General features: G+C 36.2%; 1 protein-coding gene across 5 annotated transcripts in view; it reads left to right on the top strand.

The window, feature by feature from the left end:
• Positions 1–20785, top strand: part of TJP1 (tight junction protein 1) — a 249209-nt gene that overhangs the window by 146265 nt on the left and 82159 nt on the right. The window lies entirely within an intron of this gene.

Here is a 20785-nt window from a genome sequence, read left to right as displayed (position 1 = left end):
ATTTTTTTCAATCCTGGAGACAATGTACTGGCTCTTGACTTTCACTTGCTCTTTAATCTTTTTTTCTATTTAGAGACCAAATGTAAACTCTGTACAGTTCTAAGAATAAAACAGTATAAATAAGACAGATCACCATGCTACTAAGGAAAACCTCTTAAAAAATAATTTTGGAGAAAATTTGTAAATGTAACCATTTCTTAATATAACCCTGACATGGTAAAAATTCAGTCTGCTGGAAGACTTGTTAGTCTGACTGTAAACTCGTGTGTAGGACCACCCACCCCTGACTGCTCAGTCATAGCTCATTCCAGGCTCCTGTACGCACACATGCACTGGGTAGCCAGTACTGACTAAGCATTGTTGCTGAAGACAAGCTAGTTATTTTTTATTAGTAGAGTTTCTAATCAAATGTTAAATAAGATTAAGAAATAGTTGATTATGACTAGTTTGATATTTCTGAAATACTTGACTGGAACTTGCTTTGCATCTCTGAATTTTGATAGACAGTCTTGAAAAACCTTACTAGTTTAACAACTTTTAATCTTGTAGGAAGAGTGAGGCATTAGGATAGTTTTCTGAAGTTTTTGTTTGTTTTTGACAGTATTTAATCTAAAATTGGTGGGTTTCAGAACAGTATTCCAGTATAAAGCAGCAATAAATATAGCCCTTTTGGTATCTCTGACCTAGAGTTCTTCTTAATTTATTTATTGCAGAGAAGAGTAGCTTCAGGTTGCTCCTTTATGGGTTAGCCAGGTGCTTTATTTCCATTCCTTCTCAAACAGATAAATTGTTAATAATGAGAAGTGTATGGTGAGTATATGAGTAGGGAATTTCATTTTATATCTTAAAAATGATTGCCTGTATCATGGAAACACTGCTTTAGAACAAGAGAAAACCAGTGTTGCCAAAATTTGTACTGTAAAACACACCATTTGAGACTTAAAAACAAAGCCCTGGTTGTTACATTTGTAGTGTTAAATACTGAATCTCAGATGGCCCTTAACTTTGGGATAGATCAAAAGATAAGTTTTTATTAGTTTGTATTGTAGGTGTATATTAGAACAGCCTATAACTCTTTCATGTTGGTGGAATGCTGGGAAGTGAGTTGACTGATGAATGACCTCAAATCATTCTAGTTTATTGTACCCAAAAAGGATGTGAAAACAGGAGTTAATATTACTTTATATGGATACTAATTAGGAACATGAGGTTAGCATATGCCTTCTTTAATTAAACACTTTTTTGACTTGCTGAAATATTTTTTATGTTTGGTTTTTAAAAATTTTTATTTTATTTACTTTAGAAACAGAGCATGAGCTGGAGAGAAGGGAGAGAGAGAAAGAAAGAGGGAGGGAGGGAGGGTGAGTGAGTGTGAGTCAGCCTTAAGCATGCTGAGCGTGGAGCCTGACGCAGGGCTCAATCCTATGACCCTGGGATCATGACCTGAGCTGAAATCAAGAGATCAAGAGTCAGATGCTTAACTGACTGAGCTACCCAGGAGCCTCTGTTTTTTGTTTTTGTTTTCTTAAATAGTATACATTCCCAAGGAGTGAAAATTATTTTTTCTTGGTTGTTTTAGGAATTTTCACTCTTTTGGAACTGCCAGTAGTAATCTTTGGGGTTTGTACAATTTCTGATGACTGAATTAATTTTAATTAGCTCTCAATTCAGTTCATAATTATAAAATCCAAGAGAATTTTAGTAATGACTATTTTGTTGTTGTTAGCCCAACATTCATTGAGTACATTTTGTTTTGGATCCCTGTCCTCTAGAAGCTTACAGTTTTCAAACTGCTTTATACTGTAATGATTGTGAAATGTGTAATTAAGTTTTAAGATGCAAAGGATTTATATTAATATAAGAGCACACTTATGGTCATCTTATAATAACATCATGTGTGCTTTTTTTGGTTGGAGAAAATGTTGGAGTCCTATCTAGAGCCTGGGCTGGCTGTAACACATGAGTTTCTGTGTTTTTCCTTGTTAATTTTTAAAAAATGTTTTAATTGAATCTGGACATATCCATATAAGTGTTATATGCATGTATTTGGTTAAAGCATCTCAAAAGCAGAAAGAGGTTAAGGATTATAAAGTAATCAGAATTTACTTATATACTTACAACTTCTTGAGGGTACTGACATGGAAAATGCACTATATGCTAGCAATTACTGTTATATTTAGAGTCTGACAAGTTGTGAAATATGGAACAATTTGAATTTTTGAAACTTTATTCTGCATTCAACACATATTTATTGGGAACCTGGTATTGGGAGTCAGGCACTGTTGTAGATTCTGGAGATAGAACAGTGAACATATTTCTGTACTCAGGGAGCATTTTAACAGTGTGAGCAGACAGCAACAAACAAAATACTGTACACGATGATAAGTTCTAGAATTCCTAACATGCCATTTCTGAATCATAACCTCCTTCTCCCAAAGATTACAACTATCTTGTCTTCTGTGGTACTCATTTTCTAGCTGTTCTTTATAATTTTACCACTTAATTATGCATTCTGTGGATACTGTAGTTTTCCCTGTGAACTTTATACAAACAGAATCTTCCAGTGTGGATTCTGTTGTACGTGGCTTCTTTTGCTCAGCATGGCTTTTGTGAGATGTGGGCAAATAGTTCATTAGTTTTCATTGTATTCGTGGATCAAATTCATCCCATTGTATGAAGACTTAACTGCCAAACTGGCTTGGGTGGGTGGGGGACGTTTGGGTAGACTTTTCTGGTTTTTATTGGAGAAAAATACTGTATACCAAATTCAATAAGCCTGGTGAGTGGTCATTGGAACATAACAGCTCTGTGAGAGATGTAAGCTGCTTTTGGTGTTCAGATGAAGTTTACCTTGAAAAGTCAAAAGTCAAAACTAAAGTCTTTAATTTTGATTGAGGGTATTGTATGACTAAGGTCTTAAAATTCGTCATCTTAAAGTATATTTTAGTAGGTGCCCACTTACCTGACTCTGATCAGACCAACAAAAGCCACAATCTGGTGATATACATCTTTTGGGAAAACAGGCCTACTTTTCAGAGTTTAATTGTAGGAAATCTTTACCATGGTGTCATGTAAAGGAACTTTGGAAGATTTATTTACTGGTTGTTGTTTTTTACAGTGATACATTTTGGAGTATCTGATTAAACAAATGTATATACCAACTCATATTTTTCTGCTGTATTGTCAATAAAATCAGAAGACAGTGGCCATGGCAAGTAAATTTATATTCTAGTTGTAAATACAAGAAATGTATGTCTGTAATAAATATTAGTCCCCTAATATTGAGCACTGATTCTATGACAAGTGCTAAGCTAATGTTTTGTGTGCATTGTTTCACCTTAATCTTAACAACACTGTTAGGTACTACTATAACCTCTATTTTATTTTTTTTTTTTAATTTTTTTTTCAACGTTTATTTATTTGTGGGACAGAGAGAGACAGAGCATGAACGGGGGAGGGGCAGAGAGAGAGGGAGACACAGAATCGGAAACAGGCTCCAGACTCTGAGCCATCAGCCCAGAGTCTGACGCGGGGCTCGAACTCACGGACCGCGAGATTGTGACCTGGCTGAAGTCGGACGCTTAACCGACTGCGCCACCCAGGCGCCCCTATAACCTCTATTTTAAAAGTGAGGAATGTGAGGTTAAATTTACTTGCTCTAGCTAGTATGCTTTATAATTCATATACATGCACATGCTTATATGTTGCTGTGTTCTAAAGGAGTGTCATGGAGATGGATGTGGAATGGTGTTAGGTGAGTTTTAGACCAGATAGACAGCATGAATCATGAAAGCTGGGAGGCATAGGGTACTGTGGCTGTCAGAGAGCACAAGCTGACCTAAAGGAAGTGTGTAGCTATTGCTTAGCTTTAGCTGATTGTTGGCATGGAAGAAGGCAGGCCAGATCTTCCGGTTTTTCAAAACAGGTTGTAAATCTGGATTTTTATGTAAATAATCTTGACTTAAATGCTGTCAGCTGATGCCATTTTTATGTGTTTTTATTGTGAAATATAATACCTATATAAAAGTACCTAAAGCAGATATACATTAATAAATAATTATAAAGTGAGTACCCATGTAAACGCCATGCAGGTCAAGGGAATACAATGTTGCCAGCTTTTCAGAAGCTTCCCATCTTGCTTCTTCTCAATAACATTACCCTAGTAAGGTAGCCACTGTCCTGACCATAAGATCCATAGGTTGTGACCTTCCTAAATAACACCTTTACTCCCCTAAGTCAGTTGCTGTTCTGACTTTTAAAGATTCAGATGTTGTTGCATATGAATTCATTCCTCTTCATTGCTGTATGGAATTCTATTGCATGAATATGCCACAGTCTATGCATTCTCCTGTTGATGGACTTTTGGGTTATATCCTAATTAGGGCAGTTAAGAGTAATGCTTCCATAGAAACTTGTACATTTTTCTTGGTAAACACACATACATTCCTCTAAGATACGTACTTAGGGATGGAATTGCTGCTGGATTGTTTAATGTATCTTCAAAATAGTAGATAATGTGTTTTCCAAAGAGGTTGTACTAATTTATACTCTTCGTCATCAGTGAATGAGAGCTTCTTTTGCTCTGCATTTTTACCAGTGCCTGGTGTTATTAGACACTGTAATTTTAGCTCTTCTGGTAGGTCTTTAGTACACTCTCATTGTAGTTTTAATTTGCATGTCCTTGACTAGATGAAGTTGATCAACTTTTCATGTTTATAGCCTGCCTGTTAAGTTTTTTGTCTGCTTTTCTGTGGGACTTTTTCTGTTGATTGGCTTTTGTATAAAAGCCAGTTGATTGTATGTGTTGTAGACATATTTTCCAACATGGTAGTTCTCTCTTAATGGTCTTTTCATGAATAGAAGGGTTTTTTTGTTTAAGTTTATTCATTTGTTTTGAGAAAGCATGCGAGTGGGGTAGGAGCAGAGAGAGAGGGGGGAGGGAGAGAATCCCAAGCAGGCTCTGCACCATCAGCACAGAGCACTGTGCAGGGCTCGAACTCACTATGAGATCATGACCTGTGCCAGGATCAAGAGTCAGATGCTTAACTGACTCATGAACAGCAGTTTTTAATTTGAATGTGGTTTGAGGGTAGTGGCACAGGGCAAGGCCAGCAAAGAAAGAAATTTCAAGAGAGAGACCTGCCAGCATGCCAGATCCTGCAGAGTGGTCAAGTGAAATAAGGACTGGAAAGGTTAATTGAATAACCGTAAGTTTTTGTAGCTTCACTATATGAGTTTAGGCTCTGGAATCTGAATCTTGAGTCTACTACTTAATAGCTGTTTTCTCATCGTGAAATGCAGTAATGATGACAGTACCCATCTCAGAGTGGTTGTGCACCCAGCACAGTACCCAGCACTGTTCTGTTCTGTTAAGCTATGCCTTTTAAAAACATTTTAAATGAAGTCCATCTTAATAGAAAAGAGACCCAGCACATAGTAAGCTGTTTGTTAAGCTATACCTTTTAAAAACATTTTAAGTGAAACCCATCTTAATATCAGAGAAGAGGCATGTATTTATGTATACATTTCTTTGATATTGGACAGAGGCTAGCCTGTAGATAAGGAGTCTCAGCCCAGCAAGATGCGCTGTGGAACAGAAGTCCTTGGGCTCTGAGACACTTTTGAAAAAATTATTACAATAGCATTAAGACATGCAGTCTTTATTCTGATGGATTAGAGAATAGAAATTAAAGACTATTCCAGATCCAGTGCACAGTTGGAATATCTACCTGATCTGAATGGTTGATTGGCAAATTCTGTTTAGTTTTTAACTCTTGAGCACTTTGTAGTTTTCCCCTTATTCTATCTGTACCTTCTATCATCTCCTATGTCTCCCCTCCCCCTGTGCACATATACATATATGTGCATACATCATAGTTGCTCTGGATTCCTGTAATAGCTGCCTAAGTATAATATACCCCTTCTTTCTCCTTACTCTTTTTCTAAATTGATTCTCAAAATCCAAGTTGTATTAGTTTCCCACCCCAACACACACACTCTTCCTAAAACTCCTAGGCTTCTTACTGCCATTAGAAGTAGAAGACCAAAGTCCATACTGTATGGTCAATAAACTTCTGGATTATTTGACCCCTGCCTATCCCTCTAGACTCATCTTCCATCTTGTTCCTTCTTGCTGTGTTCTCCAACTATGCTGTCCTCTTTTTGGTTCCTAGTAGAAGTTGCACTTTCTGCCAAGTTTCTGAGCTCCTCTCAGTGGCACTGTTTTCCTTTTTAGTACTTATTTAAGCCTATGATTATATATTCAGTTGTGAATTTTTTCTTCCACTGGACTGTAAGCTCCATGAGAACAAAGGTCAATACTGATTGATTATTCACAGAACTTAACACAGTCTCTAGCGTAATAAACTCTCAAATATTATTTGAATGAATGAAAGAAGGAAGTACTTTTTTTCTACCCGGAAAGCTTCCCTACCTTCATCCCTCATTCCTCTAGCATCTGTCCCAGTTCTGTTCCTCAAGAACCATGTCCTCAGCCCAGAAATTAGGTCAGAATTCTCTTTTAAGCTCTCAGTACTTTCTCTTTGTTACACTACAATAACTTATATTATCGGTCTGCTGGTTATTTGATTAATATCTGATGTCCTTCCTAGAATTAGAATGGCCTTTTTAATACTCTGTTATTGACTCACTGGTAAGTCAACCTAGAAACTCCTAGAAGGTACTAGCACATCTCCAGATCTAGTTGCATTTTTCTAGGGAGGGAGCTCCTAGAGTAGTCAGTCCATGGAAAATTTACTTAGCTCCCTGGCGTCTTGGTAGCAGTATTCTTGGTGTAGGTTGTTCCTAGATCAGTAATTAATTTCTGGTCCCCTCATTAAGGAGTGCACTTGTTGTGATGAGCACCGGCTATTGTATGGAAGTGTTAAATCACTATGTTGTACAACTGAAAATAATATTACACTGTATGTTAACTGGAATGTAAATAAAAACTTAAAAAAACAAAAACAAAAGACATACAGCTGGCCAACAGACACATGAAAAGATGCTCAACATCACTGATCATCAGAAATGCAAATGAAAACTACAATGGGATAATGCCTCATACCTGTCAGAATGGCTAAACTCCACAACACAAGAAACAACAGGTGTTGGGGAGGATGTGAAGAAAGGAGAAAGAACCCTTTTGTACAGTTGGTGGGAACACAAATTGGTACAACCACTTTGGAAAACAGTATTGGAGGCTCCTCAGAAAGTGGAAAATAGAACTACCCTCCAATCCAGCAGTTGCACTACTAAGTATTTATATACCTAAAGAATACAAAAATACTAATTCAAAGGGATACCTGCACCCTGATATTTATGGCAGCATTATCTATCATAGCCAAATTATGGAAGCAGCCCATATATATCCAGTGGAATATTACTCAGCCATAAAAAGAATGAAATCTTACCATTTGCAATGACATGGATGGGACTAAGTGAAATAAACCAGAGAAAGACAGACACATGATTTCACTCATGTGAAGTTTAAGAAACAAAACAAACGAGCAAAGGAAAAAATGACCAAGAAATGGACTCTTAACCATAGAGAATTGATAGTTACCAGAGGGGAGGTAGATGGGGGGATGGGTGAAGTAGGTGGGGATTAGGAAGGGGCCCTTTGTTGTGATGAGCACCAGGTGTTGCATGGAATTGTTGAACCACATACTGTATTGGACACCGGAAACTATACGCTATAGTTTACACTATATGTTAGCTGGAATTTAACTAAAAACTTTAAAAAAATTCTAGTCCCCTGAAGTTATCTTCTTTTTTTAAAGTGGAAAAATTTCAAAACCATTCAGAAGTAGATGAAGATTATAAAGAATCCCCACATCACCATCACCAGGTAGTTATCAAATTATGGCCAGTGTTGGTTCATTTATCCTTCCAATGCATTGTATCCTCACTCCCCCATTATTTTGAAGCAAATACCAGACTTGTCTTTTCATTATTATTGAGTATATATCTCTAAAAGATAAGAATTCTTTAAAAAAGAACTAGACCATTGTCACACTTTAAAAATAAATTCTAAATCCAAAATCCAGTGTTTAGTCAATGTAAAGTTTCCAATTGTTAAAAATACGAACTTTCCTTTTTAAATATATTTTTAAAAAATCAGGATCCAAACAAGGTCCTCCTGTTGTGGTTGTTTGGTATATCTACTGATAATCTTAGACTGTAAGGTCCCCCCATGTCTCTTGGTCTTTATCCTCCTCGTCCTTCTTGTGGTTTTATTGGTGAGGAACAGTTTTGTTTGTCCTCTTAGAATTTCTTAATCTGGATTTTGATGCTTGCTTCCCCACAGTGGTTACAATGTTTCTCTGCCCTCTATTTATTAATTGGTGATATAGCTAGAGCAGTTCTAATAGAAATATGTGAGCCACACATGTAAAATAAAATTTTTATTAGCCACATCAAGAAGTTAAACAGGTGAAGTGAAGTTAAGGGGTGTCTGGGTGGCTCAGACTGTTGAGCATCTGACTCTTGATTTCAACTCGGGTCATGATCTCACAGTTTGTGAGATCAAGCCCCACATCAGGCTCTGTGCTTACAGTGGGAAGCCTGCTTGGGATTCCCTCTCTCTCTCCTCTCCCCCGCTGCCCTTTACCCCACTCACACGTGTGTGTGCATGCTCTTTCTCTTTCTCAAAATAAATAAATAGATAAAAACTTAAAAAAAACCAGATGAAGTTAATTTAACGTTTTATTTCATGCATATACCAAAAATATTGTCATTTTAACTATGATAGTACCTTCAGTTTCTCTTTCCTTGTCTTTCACAACCTTGACACTTTCAGTGAACACTGGTCATTTATTTTTTAGAATGTTTCAATTTGGGTTTATGCGATGATATCTCATGATTTGATTGAGGTTGTGCAGTTTTGACAAGACTACCACAGATATAATGGCTTGTCTTTCTCAGTGGAGAAAGTGTCAGAAGAAAGTATGTCTGGTCTACTTCTTTTATTCTCTCTTCATTTACTAATTGGAATTCCTTTGTAAAGAAGAGTTGCCCCTTCATTTATTTGTTTGTTTATTTATCAGTATGCATTCACAGATAATTTATTCCATGGGTTACAATGTATTATTATTATTACTTATTTTGTTGCTTGTATTGTTAACAGCTTTGGCCATTGGAAGTCCTGTTTTGAGCACTTTTTATTTTTTATTTTTTTTTTAAATTTTTTCTAACGTTTTATTTATTTTTGAGACAGGGAGAGACAAAGCATGAACAGGGGAGGGTCAGAGAGAGGGAGACACAGAATCTGAAACAGGCTCCAGGCTCTGAGCTGTCAGCCCAGAGCCCGATGCAGGGCTCGAACTCACGGACCGCGAGATCATGACCTGAGCCGAAGTCGGCCGCTTAACCGACTGAGCCACCCAGGCGCCCCACTTTTTATTTTTTTGGTACATGATTTATGTTGTATTTTCCCTACCCTAACCCTGGCTTCTCTCACTTATACAAGAAGACCTGATTCTTTTATTGGAGAATGGAATTTAGATACCTGGATCTGTATATCCAATTGGTACGGCAGTGGTTGTTCCTTTCAGCAGTCACAACTAGACAGACACATAGGTTAGTTTTTTCCCCATCCTTTTCAGTTGTGGTATTCATTTGAAATGGGTTTATTTGTTTTTTGAGTTTATTTATTTTATTTAGAGCAAGTGAGGGCTGGGGGGGGGGGGGAGAGAGAGAGAGAGAGAGGGAGAGAGGGAGAGAGAGAAAGAGAAAGAGAGAATCCCAAGTAGGCTCCGTGCTCTCAGCACAGAGTCTGATGCAAGGCTCGATCCCACAAACCATGAGATCATGACCTGAGCCAAAACCAAGAGTCAGACCCTCAGCCGACTGAGCCACCCAGGCACCACATGGAATAGGTTTATTTGTTAACTCTGTGTATTCTATTTTGGGTCCCACCTCCATGACCATCCTTGTTGATTTTAATTATTTATTATTTTGGGGTATGTGAAACATTACTGTAGTTCAAAGCTGTACAAAAATATATGCTCAGGAGTGTTAATTCTTCCTCATTCCTACAACCCCAAACCCATTTTCTTTTCCTTCCCACCCCTTTCCCACTTAACCTTGTAAGGTAGTTCCTTTAGTTTCTGGTTTATCATTTCTATATTTCTTTTTCACAGAGGAGCAAGTACATGTGCATAATCTTACATTACCTTCTTTCTTACACGAAGGGTAGCATACTATAGATATTCTTGTACTTTGTTCACTTAAAGGTATGCCCTTGAAGTTGTTCCATATCAGTTCATAGAGATCACCATTTCTTATAGCTGCCAATACTCCCATTGTATGGATGTACCATAATTTTCTCATTTACTAGCCCATATGTAGTCGTTTAGGTGTTGCTGATACGTATTTGCAACAACAAACGTTGCTGCAATGAATGACCTTGTACATATGTCTATTCACATTGTTGGAGGTGTATTGTAGAAGTAGAATCTCTGGGTCAAAAAGTAAGTGTTAGTTTTGTTAGGTATTGCCAAATTCCTTCCAGAAAGGCAGTACTAATTCCCATTAGAAATGTAAGGGAAAGTCCATATCCTCACAGTCTTGTGAACAGACTGTGTTGTCATATGTTTTATATTTTTGCCAGTTTGGTAGGTGAAAAATGGTATCTTGGAGTTATTTTAATATGCATTTCTCTGTGAGTGAGTTTGAACATTTTTTCAAATATTTGAGGACCATTTTAATATTTTTGTGTGAAGTATTTTTTTTCCTTTTTTAAAATGTTTCTTTTTTTCTGCATTTCTTTCTTTACATATTAGAGATATTGGCCCTTTGAGGTATATTTTGCAAATATTTTCTACCAGGCTGTACCTTGTCTTAAGACTGGTTATGGTGTTTTGTGTGTGTGTGTGTGTGTGTGTGTGTGTGTGTGTGTGTGTGTGTGTGTGTGTGTGTTTTGGTCATGTGGGCTTTTGTTTATGTACCCAGTTCCTGAGAACTTTTAGTTATGGTTAGGAAGCCTTTCCCTACACCAGCCTTAAAGAATTCACTTGAAGGGTGCCTGGGTGGCTTGACAGTCAGTTGAGTGTCTGACTCTTGTCATGTCATCATCATCCAGGGTTGTGGGATCGATCCCCATGTGGAACTTGCTTGAGATCCCCCCCACCCCCACCCCACTGCCCCTCTCCCCTACTCACATTCTCTCCCTTTAAAAAAAAAAACAACAGGAATTCATTTAAGTTTTCTTCTAGTACTTTATGGTTTTATTTTTTACATTTAGATCCATAATTCTTTTGGAGTTTATTCTTATGCACGATGAGATATAGATCTAATTTTATGTTTTTTCCTAAATGACTGCCCAGTTTTTCCAACACTATTAATAAGTGACATCCTTTATACCAGCGATTTGACAGGTTACCTTTCTCATATCCTAATTTGCCATTATTTACTTTGAGCTCTATTTCTGGATTTTCCATTTTATTCCACTGGTCTATATGTCTAATCATGCACCAGTACCACACTTTTAATTATAGAAGCCTTGTAGTATGTCTTAATTAATTAAGAGCTCTTTAACTGATAGGGTCAGTTACCCCCTGGGAGTTTTTCTTTTGCAGTGTTTTGGTTTTTTTGTTTGTTGTTGTTGTTGTTTTAACCTGTTATTACAGTCAAATGAAAACATTGTATGTGTTCTTATGTCTGGCTTCTTTTGTTCAACATTGAACAACATTGTAAGATTCATCCATATTGGTTTGTATAGTTGTAGTTTATTCATTTCATGGCTATATAATATTACATTGAGTGAATGTTGTAAGCCCTTAGCAACTTCTGTTCTATTAGGCTGTCTTTATTCATAAGAATTCTTTGTGTATTCTGGATATGAACACTGTGTTGGATATATAGATATTAGCAGGTTATTTTTTATTTTTTGACAACAGATCAAGTTTATTAAACTCTTATGCGTCTGCAATTAATGTTACTTTAAAAACTCAGTTTTACATGAAAATAAGTGATGTTGCTCTTTGTTGTGTATGGGAAAAGTCCTAAGTTTACCTAAGTGGCTTGCATTAAAACTGATGTATTTACTCCATTTCTGTTGAACTTTGATCAGTTACTGTTGCCCAGTTCAGTGGTAAGATTTTTAGCCTGGAGATGCCTGATTTTATTAGAAACAGGAGGGAGTGCCCTGATGGAGTGTGCCTAAGGAAGTCTTAGCAGTTGAAACACAGCTTGTCACCTTTTTGCCTTAGACTTTTTGTGACTCGTTTAAAGCAGTTTGAGGGTTTAAGGTGAAGGAAGAAGGCTAATTTTAAAGAAATGTGACCTGTTGAATCTGCTAATTTGGTCTGTTTTTCATTGAGTGCTTTGTTGTGTATCATGTTTTCTCATATATCTTTAGAAACCAAAAAGATTTTTTAAAGTTTTTTTATTTTGAACTAATGTTAGAGAAAAGCTTTAAAAATATTGGTTTGCTTATAATCCCTCATCCTATATGTTTTATATAACCATAGAACAGTTATCAAGGATAAGAAATTAATATTGATAAAATAATAAAATAATATTAACCAAACTGCAGACTGTACTCAACTATTGCCAGCTTTTCCTCTTTCTGTTTCAGGATTCCACATTGCATTTAGTTCTTGTTGGTGTCTTGGAATCTGCAACAGACTCTCAGTCCTCCCACTGTGTTTTATGACCTTTATATTTTTGAAGAGAATTGATTTATTATTTTGTAGAATGCCCCTCAATTTGCTTTGCCTGATATTTTCTTTTATTAAATTTATGTATGTATGTATGTATGTATTTTAGAGCACAGGAGCAGGGGACAGGGGCAGAGGGGCAGAGAGAGAGAGTGAATCTCTAGCAAGGCTTCATGCTCAATGCAGAGCCCAACAGGGTTCAATCCCACGACCCTGGGATCATGACCTGAGCTGAAATTAAGAGTTGGACACTCAGCCAACTGAACTACCTAGGCACCCAATCTTTTTTTTTTTTTTTTATCTTTATTCTTCTTATTTTTATTCTTCTTATTTTAAGAATGCTCCATACCCAAGGTGGGGCTTGCATTCACAACTCTGAGATCAAGAATTGCATGCTCTACTGACTGAGCCAGGGAGGCATCCCTGTCTGATATTTTCTTACCATTAGAATGAGATGATGCATTTTTGGCAAAACACTATAAAAATCTTGATGGGTCTTGGTGCATCATATCAAGTGGTTTATAATGTTGGTATGTATTATTGGTGATGTTTACCTTGATCACTAGGTTAGGGTGGTAATTCTCCACTTTGTAAAGTCACTATATATTTTTTTAACTGATAAATATTTTGGAGGAGGTAATTTGAGACTCTGCTAATCCTGCTGCTTCTCAAACTTTCACCCACTAAATTTAGCATCTATTGGTGGATCTCATCTGCAACAGTTTGTGGGGTTTGGCTGATGGTAATTTTTGTTTCCCTTTTTCCTTCCCCATTTGTTAATTGGAGTTCCCTTGTAAGGAGTGCTGTCTCTTTCTTATTCATTTATTTGATTATATTGGTATAGGCTCAAGGATATCTGTTTTCTTCTATGGGTTAAAATTGAATAGTATCATTATTTACTTGGTTGCTCAAGTTATTCCAGCTTTGGCCATTAGAAGCTCCCTCAGATTGGTTCCTGTGTTCTTTTGACAAACTTACTTTTTTTTTTTTTGGCAGTCCTTTAATTTCTGGTATCACATGATATTCGAGGTTCATTTTATATTTTCACCCTGAAAGCAACCACTTCTCCAAGGATTCCTGATTTCTTTTATTAGAGAATCCTATTTAGAAATTTAGATCTTCATGATGGTGGCTGTGCTCATTGCAGTGGAGGTTTTTGTTTGTTTGCTTCTAGGCTTTTTCAGCAGCTAGAGCTAGGAAATAGATATATGTATAGTAATCTGTGCATATGTACGTGACTCTTTCTGTATCTGTGTGTATAGATGTCTAAAACCAAGGGTTTGTCCTGATACTTAAGATTCCAATCTTATTTATAACCTTCCTCCTTTTCTTATTTATAACTTTTTTCTCCCAGCAGTAGAAATCCAGCTTTCATTATCTACAGTGTATTTGCTTCTTGGTTTACTTCTGATATACATACAAAATAGTTTCAAACTTATACCCATACCTCCAGGAGAAAGACTAACTAGGCTACAGAATTTCTATACAATTCTTTTTGTCTTTGGCTTTACAGCATTCAGTCAGGATACTGTTTTAAAACTACGGTTTCTTACTTGTGTTTTCTCCTTGGCTTTCTTCATGTGATCTCAACATTATTCATTTATAATACAGTTAGATTCATACTTGTTATTATTTGTATTCCATTTTGGATAATTTCCCATATCTCCATATCTGTGTTTTAATGTGTGTGTGTTTTGTTTTGTTTTGATATGCAAGGGTGTGTGTATATATATGTATATATTTACATACATATAGATATATATTTATAGAAAGAATATTGTGGTTCTGAGAGTCAGAGTTACACAAAAAGATACACTTAGAAATATCACTCCATAGTCCTCCCTGCCACTTCAGTCCCTTTCCCCTTTCTACCTGAAAAGAATTTGAAGTCTTTTTATCCATCTTCAGGCCATTAGAAAATGTCTACCTAAAAATAGTTTTATTTTTGATAACTGGAAAGCACTCACAGTTTTCTAGAGTGTCTGTAACTGTCCCAGATGAGAAATTGTCATTTTTAATGTGCATATAATGGTAACTTCGTTAAGTTGATATCCTTTCACATTGATCTTAGGACAGGGAAAAGATTTATTTGTAAACTTATATTTTACAGAGACCTCCAACTTTGATCAACCAAAAAATTCCATTTATACTTTATGTCTTCTAGCTGTTAACGTTTTCTAATCATATCTATCATCATTTGTCCCCTAAGTTGCCAACCAAAGAGTGGACAAAATAAAGTATTTGAAAATTTAACTCTTGTTGAGTATAGTTGGGTGTTAGCTACTAAATTTTCTTCCTTTCTATGGAGACTGTCATCCAACTGTCATCCAACTCAACATCTATTGAGAGACTGCACTCTTACTTTGATCATTATTTGAATTCTTAAGCTTAGTGAATTCTTAACTTGTATTTGAGAAGTTTGTTGAATCCCTGAGTGTCTCCAAGACCTCTCTTCATTTGGCTTTAGATTTGTCTCTTTTACTACTTGAAGGACATTTTTTACTACTTCTTGGACATCTCTATTTTGAGAGTTCACATGACAGCCCTTCAGATTAATCCAAATGCTTATTTTCCCTATTTTTTAACACATACTCTAGTCTTTTTCTTTGTATTTCATTTGTATATCAGTGATCACAGTTGAAATTAAATAATTGATAAGGCCAAAGAGGTCAGGGGTCATCTATCTGTTTTATTCGTTAAAACTTAGGTTGTATTTTTTAAGTTCCTGGCTCAGCCTGATCTCAGTAGATGATCTTGTATTTTATTTTGGGTGGAAAATAACTCAAAACAAAACAAAAACACTTTGGAGAGCAGAAGAATTCAGAAATAATTCAGTGTAGCAGCTCTGTTCACAGAAGGACTCCAGAGAAAGCACCTTCCTTTACTACTTGATTTTCCTAATGGAGGACAGCAAGTTGTCAAGAGTGTTCAGCTGCCTCATTTAAGAGATAGTACTGACTAAACTAGTCTAGGTATATATTTAATATTTAAAGGTCATAGCTTCCATTTTTATATTTTGTTTTGGTGTACTCTCCGAGCAATAAATGATGTTTTGTGTTAGCTCATTGGTTTTCCTCTATCCTCATTGGCTGTTCCTTTGGTCCCCGCCCCCCCCCCCCAAATACTTGTAGTCCACAGGGTCATCTTAGTCCTTGCGTAATTGGATCTTTTCTCTTGGTTTCAACACTACTTTGTTGATTACTTCTAGATCCTTATCTACTCACGATCTCAGTCTTGATCTTCAGCCCTGTATATTTAGCTTCCTATTGCTTATATCTCTGCTTCAGTATTTCCACAGGCACCTTCCATTTAGGATGTCTAACACTGAATTTATAATCTTTTCTTCTTCCTGCTTTTCCACTCAGCTGTCCATCTAAAGATGCCAGTTGGCCATCTTTAGCTTCTCCCTCTTTACACCTTAACTTTCTAACTGGTCTCCTTACCTCAAATCCATCTTCCACAGCCTTCAGAATGAGTTTGGGCTATGTCATGTGATTGCCTGAAATTTCTTAGTGTTTTCCCACTGAGCTTAGAGTCCTTAGCATTATATTACAAGGCCTGTTGTAAAGGAACTTTTGCAACTTCTCTTTTTACCCTTTCCTCATCCACACATCGTACAACTCAGCCATCCCACAGCCAACTTTATGTGCAGCATTAACAACCTTGCTGATGCGATGTTTCTTCTGAAACTTGTCTCCCCAGTTTTTTTTTTTTTTTTTTCCCTGATCATTCTCCAAGCTTGAACTTGAACATTGTTTTCTCAGGGACTCCTATCTCTGATCTTCACAGCAGGCAGAATCTTCATTCTTTTCTATACCATGTATGTAGTGTTATAAACTTTCTCCTTGAGCCCTTTAGAGAGGAAGAGGGACCTATTTTTGGCCTCCACACCACTTGCATATCTGATAAATATTTGTTGAATGAATGAATGGGTTGCTTTTAAAATTACAGCTATAGCAGTAAAATTTAACTGACTATAAATCCTGCTATGTGTCTAGATAATGTTAAGGAGTAAGATTTTTCCTTCGTTTGTAGAATAGTTGCCTTATTTATCGTTTTGGATTTGGTTTTCTCCCAGTTATAGGTTCATCTTGTTTTGTCAGTTTTTGTGTCCTCCTGTCTATTCCCCATTTAATCTGTAATCATCCCTAAAGGACAGCAAAACTGCCTAGAATGGGGATCTGAAGTTTGGCAGGAAGCCCTTTAGAGTTGGTGATCTGAGTAGTGTCTTTGCCAGCTGGATCTTAGAACAAAGAAACCAAACAAACTCTTGGCAAATTCTGAAATGCAGCTTTTTGCTTCTTCAGAAATTGTGATTCTAGTCAGTTGATACTGACTTAGAAATGTACTCATAACTCAGAATCCAGTAGTCACAATTTGCAGTCACTCCTGATGTCTGCAGTACTCCACTAATAATTGAATTTGCGGCAAGTTTGAAATTGGAATTATAATTGGACTACAATTAGAATTATAGTCCAATAGAATTTTGGAGGTAGAAAGAACGTTTTACTTGAGATAATTTCATCCAGTTCTTTAATTTTATAGGTAAGGAAAACTGAGGTCACCTATCCAGTATGGCAGATTTGGGCTCTGATCTCAGTATTTCTCATCTAGTTCATTTTCCGTGTAACAGCATCTTTCCAGGTTACTAGGGAATAATAGTGCTGGTATTGTGCTTAAAGGAGTAACACTTTTTCTTTGGTCTCCTAAAGCCCAGGGAATGAGACTGTAGATTTCTCAGAAGATCCATGTCCAAGTTATGCAGCTTTGCATTGTTTTTAATAAGAAACGAGAAGCAACTTTACAATAAGGATGTTGAGTTTAATCATCATGTATTTGTATAGGTAATAGATGAACTTGATAAAACACTACAGAAGGGGTCATAGTGAAAACGTAAGGTACTCTTAGGTATTCTAACAAAAGAAACCTTCTGTCCCCCCTTTTCTAAAGCATCAAAATTCTGTTATTAGTGAACTTTTTTTTTCTTTTAGTAGCGCTTACAAAAATAGTGTTTAATAGGGGTGCCTGGGTGGCAGAGTGGGTTAAGCATCTGACTCTTGATTTGGGCTCAGTCATGATCCCAGAGTCCTGGGATTGAGCCCTGTGTCAGGCTTCCTGCTGAGTGTGGAGCCTGGTTAATTAAGATTTTCTCTCCCTCTCTCTCTCTGCCCCTTCCCCACTTGTGCATCTGTGTGCACGCATGCACTCTTTCTGTCTCAAAAAAAACCCAACAGCACAAAAGTTGTGTTTATTAGTATAAAAACTGTTTCATATCACTTTTAGCCTTCAATTTTGAGTGATTCACTGTAAGACACCCCCCCACGCCCACTTTATTATTATTTTTGAACATAGTAAAGTCAAAAGAATTTTGCAGTGGATACTTGAATCCTGACAAATAAGAGTCTTCCATTATATTTGACTATATTTGCATTATCATAAACCCATTCATTCATCTATTCTCTTCTCTATTCATTGAGAACTCCTTGTAAGGTCTACCTGGTAATGTAAACAAACATGGATAGAATTTGGCTGCTTCTGCCACTGAAGGAAACCAAAGGCTAGAGAGTGGAGAGGAGAGGACATGCTTCCTGATTTAAACTAGGACTACATTTTGTTGTTGTTTTGTGGTTTAAGTGGTAGGATTGGCAAGGCATAATAACTCATTCATATTGTGGATTAAATTGGTTTAATGTGCTGGTCAAGAGCCTGACTAATCACCTTTTTTAAATGTCTCAATCTCTATTGCATACGTCTCCCTTGTGATAAATCAAGCTAATAAGGCTATGTTTGGCTTTAACAGAGAATGAGCAATTACTACCCTTTTTTGGGAAGCCATTGAGTTAGTTGAGATGTGTACTTTTCTAATCCCTCCGAAGAAATATTCATTTTGATTGGAATGCCAGACAGTTGTTGTAGTATTTTTAGTTTTTCCCTTATCTGAACAAAATTAATTTCTCTTACTGCAGTTTTCTTCAGGCTTGTACATTAAGACCTTACCAACAGATCCCTTACCAACAGTTGAATAACTACTTTTTATAATTAACAATAAAACAAAATAATTTCCTTAAATATTACTTGGTTTCCTAAAACAAAGTTAATAAAGATATTTGAAGTTTCCAAGGGGATTTGGTGAATGTGGTTTAAAATACACTGGCAGTTTATTCTGATTGGGAATAAAGAAAGGAAAGCAAAAAGATACAATACCTAATGAAAAATGTTCTTCCTAATCCCTTCACTTTGAAGATGATCAGTGTTAACACTTTGTGTCTTTTCAGCCTCCTTTACTACTCACGTTTAAAATTAGAATAACAATATATGTTGTTTCATAACCTCCTTAACATTAACCCTTGTTAACCTCCTTGTTAACCCTCCTTAACATTAAATGAATTCCTTGTTTGATTAATACTCTTTTGAAAAATGGAAAACTTGTGGTGATTAAAATCATATGGAGGATGATAAGCTGCTTCATACCAAAGAATATGTTATCAAGGTACTTGTCTGTTGTCAGATCACTTTCCCTTTGCACTGATATGAAAGGGATTGAAAAGGCAGTTGAAGCAATGCTGCTGGTTAAAGTGGATTGAGAATAGATGAGTTTAGAGCCATGCAAGCAGTTCTCATTTTTAATAAGTCAGCTAAGATTGGACAAACTGGCAATTATTGCAGATATTTTTATCATGTATATTTCAGTAGGACTCTCGATGTTTAGCAGAATTACTCATATCATCGTTACTTCACATTGATGGAGGAATTTTTTTAAATACATTAAATCCTGGTCAATTTTTGTGAAAAAACAAAACAGCTTTGTTTCTAGCAGAGTTTCATTAAAGGGAGGTTTTGCTGCATTTGATTGGAAGATTGAAACAAAACTCTGGTAAGGTTGGTAGTTCTTATCTGTGGGAGTGAACAGAGAGATCCTTTCTCCCTCTTTTTTCATCTGGCAGGAAAGTTAATCTAGTTGCTTTGAATTTAGGGAAACAGGCTTTCCTTAAAGGGATTCATTTTCTAAAGTGGCATTAATCTTCGATTAAAGATGTTGTGGGAAAGGAGAAATGGGTCCGTGGTACCTTGATGGGCATATTCTCACGATGCTAAATGACAGCAGTGTGATAGAAGACGGATCTCACTTGTGAAATCAGCATTTCTAACAGTGGGTAACCTGTGATGTTCTGAGAATGTCATACTCAGCATTTTCCCCTTCTACCCAGCTTTTTGTTAATTCTGGAAAGGACTTTGTTAAAAAAAAAAAAAAAGTTTGTAAATATAATATATTTTTAGTAACCCCAGTTCCATAAAATGGTAACATTAAAAGAGACTGAATTATTTAAGCCTCTAAGAGCAATTAACCCAATTTCTAAGAAATTTTTTTTTAATTCTTTAGTGCTAATGCCTTGAATAGTAACTTATTTCCTGCTTTACTAAGAGGTTCTTGACAGGAGGTGAGCCTGAGCTACACTATGGTTTGAGTAGTACCTGGATTGAAGGTGTGTTGTTTTAATTTAATGGTGATTCTTGGGGATACTTTGTAGTTAATTTGTTTTTTTGTTTTGTGTGACCGCGATACATATACTAGAAAAAACTTTTTTTTTTCTTTTTACTTAAGGGTTATAGCCAGAGCTTGAAAAGATAATTCTGTAGCAAAACTGAAACTAGGTGGTGCAGTAGTGTTTAACTATGTGATATTAAAGCAACCAATGTCCAAACATATCTAATGGTCTTATCTAGTTTCCGGTAACATGTATATTTATACTTACTGAGTTAAAAAGTATTTGACTTTTCCTTCCTTTGCACAGTTACACTGCGCAATGCTTTTTAATGTTTTATGTGTCATCAGATATTTTAAAATAGTACTATTCCAACTTTTATTCTTTTCTATCTAATGTTAAGTATAAAGTTACTACAAAATTAGCTTGAATGCCAGTTTGAGCTGACATGAAATGAATGTAGAGCAGCATCTGTCCAAATTAAGTTAAAAACAAAGGAAGTTCCTGTGTGTAGTTTCCTGTCTCTTACAACAAAAACAAAAAGCAAACAAAAGCCTTCCATAATTATTAAACTCTTTTCAGAATATCTAATATTAACAGCATGAATTTTGGTATTTCAGTGTGCGAATTGTTTGCTGG

Source organism: Puma concolor, chromosome B3, assembly GCF_028749965.1.
Source record: "Puma concolor isolate L17-30 chromosome B3, mPumCon1.1.hap2, whole genome shotgun sequence".
NCBI classification, from domain to species: Eukaryota; Metazoa; Chordata; class Mammalia; order Carnivora; family Felidae; genus Puma; species Puma concolor.
The sequence above is the reverse complement of the archived record's forward strand: the minus strand, read 5'-3'. Positions and strand labels throughout refer to the sequence as shown.